The sequence below is a fragment of the Chrysochloris asiatica genome, unplaced genomic scaffold, assembly GCF_000296735.1.
Source record: "Chrysochloris asiatica unplaced genomic scaffold, ChrAsi1.0 scaffold00225, whole genome shotgun sequence".
NCBI lineage: Eukaryota > Metazoa > Chordata > Mammalia > Afrosoricida > Chrysochloridae > Chrysochloris > Chrysochloris asiatica.
Genome location: NW_006408743.1, coordinates 3,446,572 through 3,453,783, shown reverse-complemented (window position 1 = coordinate 3,453,783; position 7,212 = coordinate 3,446,572). Strand labels below are relative to the sequence as shown.

General features: G+C 35.7%; 1 pseudogene; it reads right to left on the bottom strand.

Annotated features, from left to right (window-relative positions):
* Nucleotides 1-219: 219 nt before the first annotated feature.
* LOC102813505 overlaps nucleotides 220-7,212 on the bottom strand; it is a 54,145-nt pseudogene continuing 47,152 nt past the window's right edge.

Genomic DNA, 7,212 nt, shown 5'->3' with positions numbered 1-7,212 from the left:
CCAGTAGCCATTGAGAGGCAGAAGAACTAGGTTTGAAAATTACAAACTTTGGTGATCACCCTGTTGTTTTTAAAAAGAAAGGTCAGCATATTTACATATTTCAAAAGAGTGGAGGCTGGACAACCTAGGAGGGGCAGTTCTAGGGCAGATGCTAGATTTTCACTGGAAAATGACGAAGACACCAATAAGTTGTGCATTACGGATGCCATGCATGTGGCTTCACAGCACTGTGGCCTATACAACCATCACTTGGTTCTCAATGTCTTTCTTAGTCTGCAGCATCCTGAGCTCCAGCTGGGCCTGCCTGGGCTTCTGGCCTTCCCCAGCCTGGGCTTTTGCAGACTGGATGGTCCTTTGCAGGATGTGGTACATGGCAGGCACAGTCTTCTCACATGCCACCTTGATATTGTTGGGATACTATGCATCCAAGCCAGGAGTTTGGAGGCTAGGAGGTCTACCGTGCCCACGAAGACAGCGTCACCAGTGCCCATAAAGACAGCATTCACCTTGCGTATCTCCATTCGGATCCTCTCTGTTGTCACGGAGCCATCAGGCTGCAGTCTTGTCCTTTGGCCGCCCAATACAGATAATCTCTGTTCCTTTGGGATTGCAGATGGGAGCTGGTGATGACCACGTTGTCAGGGCCCATGGAGTGCAGCACATTCATCACCACAAGAGCTTCTTCTTGACTGTGGATCTTTCTGTCACTCAGTAACTCAGCTTCAAACTGTTTGGGAGTTATAATCTCTGCAATAGGCACAGCCTATTCTTTGTAAACTGGAAGGAAATCTTCTGGAACATACATTCAACCTTCACTGTTCAGTTTGTCCCCCATCATCGGTCACACACATGCAAGAGACTGGCGTTCTGCTGCTTCATTTCCTGAACAATATCCACCACCATAGTCAGGAAAGATACATCCCGGGTGTAACATGTGAGCAAGTAGTCAAACTTGTTCACATTGTTCTGTTTTATTCCTTTGTATAATTCTTGCCGCTCTCCGGAGTTCTGCACTTGGCCCCTCCAGTGGCCATAGCCTTTGTGGTTTGAAAACTGCACAGAGTTAATTGCGTAAATTTCAACATTTTGCTTGTCCACATAGCATCGGGCGATGCTTCTTCTAGAAGGAGAGCATTCTGCACTCTTGCTCCATGCGGGGTCTGAGCGTGGTGCGGTACTCAAAGTCTGGGGAGGTGGGAAGCAGTTGGGGAGGCAGATGGCCAGACTCAGCTCTTCCACTGTTGGCTCAGCTGGACTTGACTGGGTCTGCTTAGTGCAGGACCTATTCAAGAGGTTCACAGGTTGCCTCCCTGTGACATCAGCACCACCCTGAGCCGCCTAAACTTTTAATTATAAATAAATTATACTGAATGATATAATTCGGTATATAAGAAATATATAAATTAATATTTATTTCTTAAACATGCAATAACCACTCTCCCTTATTGTGATAAAACATAAATCCAATTTCTAATAAAATCACTGGTGAAAAACTAATTCCAGTTAAGGATAATATAACAGGAGTTTGATGACTCTGTAAGATAAACACTGGTAGGCAAACCAGAAGGTCTCAACCCAGAAGTGCTTCCCTGAAGGAAGATAACACTTTCTCTTCCCACAAAGATTTACAACTTCTAAAACCCTATGCAAGGTTACCACGAGTCCAAACCATTTTGAGGGCACTTAATAATAGCAAAATAATATATGTAATTTTTGTTTCCTTGTTAAATGGACTCTGTATAAAGTGTGTATTATTATTCGCTATTTAAATGGGAGCAAATGTAAGGTGATTATTTTCAGGAGAACATTAATATATAAAAAGTGATTTCTCTATGGTATACTATACAATGTGTCTAATCAGTGATAGTTATAATCAGATGAAATAAATAGACCAGAAAAGTATCTAGAACCTTTTAAATAATGGTGTTTTCCTACTTTAAGGAAGAAGATATCAGTACAGAATTTGAAGTTAAAAGTATTAACTACCAGAAGATGTTTTAAGTGCCCACCCATACACTTTCTAAGATATATTCAGTAGGATAGATCTATTGCCAAAGCTGTTATTAGTGTGAGATGAATGTATCATACTGTCTTTGATTGAAGTAATAAAACACAAAGTAGTTGAACTACCTTTAACCTCATTATATGCTCACTTAGCTAGTTTTTGACTAATCTGTGGGTTTTATAAAGAGACTTCAATGACTGGGGTCATATTACATTGTAATTTATTTTTTATATATACATGAGTGAATGCCTTTCCTGAAACTGCTTATTTTTGCTTACAAAAACAAGCCAATTACCATTGAATAGATTCTGATTGATGGCGACCCCATATGATTTAGAGTAGAACTGTATAATCCATACAGTTTTCAGTGGCTGTAATGTTTCAGAAATAGATCTCCTTTCAGAAGTAGGCATTTCTTTAAAGATAACTCTGATAGGGTCGAATCAACAACTTTTTAGTTAGTAGCTGAGGACTTAATTTTTTTGTATGTCACTCAGTGACTTCTACTATATGATGGTTGTTGTTGTTAGTGCCAGCAAGTCAATTCTGACTCAGAACGACCCTATATAGGATTTCCAAGCAGCAGATGATGGGTTTGAACCACTCACCTATGGTTCACAATCCAGTGCTTATCCTACAATGACATACCATATCTATAGTTCTCCATTATATAAAATGTATTTTATTTGTAAGTTCCATGACTATTCAGTGAGTGATGATGAGTAGTAATTTGTCTATATTTTTGTTGTTAAGTTCTGTCCTGTTGAGTCCAACTTTATATAGGATTTCTGAGGAGTAGTTGGTAGGTTTGAACTTCCTACTTTGTTGTTAGCCTTCCAGTGCTTATCCTACAGTGCCCCATCACTCGCCCAATTTTCTGTCTATATCAACAAATACTTAGTACAACCAATGTGTCAGAAAATAAAAGTGATTGATGACTTAATCTAAACCAGATATGTATCATTAATCTCTTTATTATTTTTTTCTATATGTAATGCCTGTGTCCATAACAAAACTCTATGAACTACAGATTAGTTATCTTTTCCTACAAATGAGGGTCAGCACAATTGTACAGTGATTGCCATTATTGAGAAGACATCTAAAATGGTGTTGCTCATGTAATTATCTTAATAATAAAGGTTTAAACAAAACCTGAAGCATAAGCTTACTTTTATATATGTAAGACATATATATTCTATGTATTATAAGAGGAAGTAGAAATATGTTCAGAATCATCATACATCTTTATTTTTTATGAACTTTTGGATATGTGGGTGGGGGAAAAGACAGGGGTTAAAATTCTAACTTGACTACAATTTTCATTAGATTTACTCATACTGCTTTAGTATATCATGGTAAGAATTTGTACTGGATACATTTTCTTAATATAAACTTCTCTTTCTTAGTTATATGTCTTCAGTGTTCCTTCAGAACTCAACATACAAATAAATATAACAAATATTTCATTCTGATAGTGTTATTATTTTTAAGTGCCATCCAGACTGTTCTGATTCATAGCCATCCTGTATAGGGTTTTCCATGGAGTGGCTGGTTGATTTGAACCATCGACCTTTTGGTTATGGTTCAACATCACACCAAGATTCCATTCTTACTTTAGTTGTCTTTATAAGTTCTGTGTGAGCAACTCACAAATCTTTCAGGTTTTTCTGATAGTTAAGCAATTCATTTATTTACTTTTTAATTGTAATAATTCTCAGAATATTTGAGATCATTTTCAATCACATAACATCTTACAAAGATTTTTCTTTACTACTATTAAAAATTCCACCACCACCCCCTATTGTCTAGTTGATTATGACTTATAGTGGCCATATAGAAACATAAGACAGAGTAGAAGTGCTCCATAGGTTTTCTGAGGCCATACATTTCTACTATGGATTTAAACTACTGAGAGCATAACTCATCGTGCCACCAGGACTTCTTATTATTAAAATGACTAATAATGATTTGCACTTACAAAAACATTTTCAAGCAAGCATGTCAATGAACACAATACATGTGTGTTTTAAAAAAAAGATCACTAATTACAAAAGTTTACATTTCAAACACAATCTTCTAAAATATCTGAATAGAATATATTGGTTGCGTTAGGTATAGCACTGTAAAGCAACTACTGGTAGGTTGTTCAAACTCACAAGCTGTTCTTTGGAAACCCTATACAGGATTGTTATGATTCAGAGCCAACTAAGCGGCTATTAACAGTAACAACAAGGTTAAATTTAAGGAAAGTATGATTCATGTTTACTTTGCATAAATATTAAAAATCTAGAATGTGTTTATATATGTTGTTGTTGTTAAGTGCCATCGAGTCAGTTCTGACCCACAGCGACCCTATACAGGGTTTCCAATGTTGTAAATCTTTACGGGAATAGAAAGCCTCATCTTTTTCCCCCCGGAGCAGCTGGTAGTTCGAACCGCTGACCTTAAGGTTCACAGCCCGATTCGTAACCACTATGCTACCAGAGCTCCTTGTATATATATATGTATTTATCTGAAAATAAAAATGATCAGTATATTTTAGTTGTTATTAATGTAAGGCAAAACTATTACTTCTGGCTAAGAACTCTATTACACTCAAACTATGTCTAAAAATAAATGTTGTTTCAATATTTTTTCTTCATATCTTTCAAGTAAAATCCATGCTTTTTCAGCAAACTGATATTTAGTTTCATTCTGGTTACAAAAGAATAAGTTTCTTCAACCATTCCTCAAATTTATGAGTGCATCATGCATATCGTTTCAAGTTTAAAAAAAAAATTCCATAATTTATGAGGAAAAAAATTAATCTATGTTCATAATAATATTTCAAATTTACTGCAGGCATATGCCTGAATTGTGTATGAATTAACAATATAATTATACAGATATGCATACTATTTATGTGAGATTATGCTTGAGGTTGAGGTATGTCTCACTATGAACGTAATGGTATTCATATCAAATTATCTGAAATTGAATCATGAAAATGACTACCATTAATTAGACTTTTTTTTTTTCATCTTCATTTTGAAATGAATAAATTCCACATGGGTTAATTTTTTCCTCTTAAATATAAATCACAAATACAAATTATTTATTTTTATAAATATCCTCATTTAACCTTAAAATATTAGGCATGCTATTTGTAAAGTTCTTAAATAGCGCAGACATCAACATTCCATAGAATTTCTCTTAGATTTCATCTTCTTTGCAAACTCTTTTCAATATATTTTTCTAGCAATAGCCATCTAGCTTTGATATATTCAAATGGAGCAGTACCAACAGGAATCATATATAATTTGCAACTGTATTATACCAAATTCTCCCTATAAAGAACTTTTAAAAATTTAGATTTTTTTTTTTTCCAAATTTAATCAACAGTGCCACCAGGTGGTTACATTAATGCAAAAAAGGATTATCTTTTAAAAGGATTTAACCTTTTTTATAATGTAATGTTGATGGTGCTTCTCTTTCACAACAAAATAGCAGAGCTGACTATGTGTATGAAGAGCTGACTATATACAAGAGTACTTAAATTTAATGGAAAATAATCTAAAGCTGTCGTTTGCCAGCTGCTTTCAATATAGTAGCTATTAAATTATATATAGTAAGTCATTAATTATTCAGCTTCATAAAGTTTAGTGAATCAGAGAAAAAGAGGAAGACTCCCAATGAGATGGATTAGCAAAGAGGCAGCATCAATGAGCGCAAGTGTGACAACAATTGTGAGGCTGACCCAGGACTGGGCAGTGTTTCATTCTGGTGTGCATAGGATAGCTATGAGTTGGTACTGACTCGATGGCACCTAACAACAGCAACATAATCCTAATTTGATAAATATAATCCCTGGTTTACAAGTAAACAAAATTGTTACTTTGAATTGTGCAAATTTGAATGTTAACCTAGGTAGTAATAATGTAATAAAGTCCAATGAGCAAAGAACATAATGTGTAAATAATAATAATAATAATAATATATTGTTGTTAAGTGCTGCTGAGTTGGTTTTGATTCATAGTGACCAAGGTTTAAAATCTTCACAGGAACAGAAAGCCTCATCTTTCTCCTGAGGGGAGTTTAGTGGTCTCCAAATGTGTACCTTGTGGTTGATTATACAGTGCTTATCGTATGGAGCCACCACACTCCCAAGTAATAATATATATAAATTTCTTCCTGTCAGTGCGATTTTTCCTAAAGTGCCCCTTCATAAACACTTTCAATGTAGAATGAGTTCTGAGTTTCTCCAATTTTTATCAATATTTGTAGTTTTTTGTGTGATATACTTAAAACAACATTTTAATTAATTTATTTATATTCATTAATTCCATGCGGTTTTTTTCCCCTTCTATATTTGTTCCTGTAGCAATACAGCCTTAGGACATTGGTAACATTCCTGACCACCTCTACAACTCCACCCATTGGAAGAGTGGCTAACCTAATTGATTAGTCCTATTGTGTCACTGTAGGATAAGTACTTTGACCCATTCAAAACTCAACAAATTATAATCACTAAGTCCTGGTGTGGCACTGTGGGATAAAGCACTGGACTACAAGATTGGTTTGAATCACAAGGTCGGTAGTTCAAACACATCAACAGCTACTTGAAAACCCTATATATGGTCGCTATGAATGGGAACTGATTCAACAGCACTTAACAACAGCAACTATATCAAATTTTGGGAAGCACGGTGGTTCTAGAAGATAAGCACATGACTGTAAGTCACAAGGTTGGAGGTTCAAGATCACAGCAAAGTTGGTTTGAACCACAAGGCTGGGAGTTCAAACCTACCATCCGCTCATTGTAAACCCTATACAGGGCCGCTATGAGTTGAATCTGATTTGATGGCACCTAATAAAAACAACAGCATGCTTTGTTTCTGTGGCAGTAGAGCATTTGGGCATTTGTCACATTCCTAACCACCACTACAATTCCAATCAATGTAACAGTGGCCCTCCTAATTGCTGCATAAGGGATGAATAAAGAACTACATATATGTATTTCTGCTTCTTACCCTTCCAATTGGGGCTGTCACAGATGCAGAGAATCTATATGCTATATTTGTATCATCTATAGGAGTCCTCTTCTGAATTCAGCTTGAACATCTGGAAGTTCTCTGTCAATGTATGATTGTAGCCATTTCTGTATTACCTTTAGCAAAACTTTACTCACATGGAGTATCAAAGAGATTGACCAATGATTTCCGTATTCT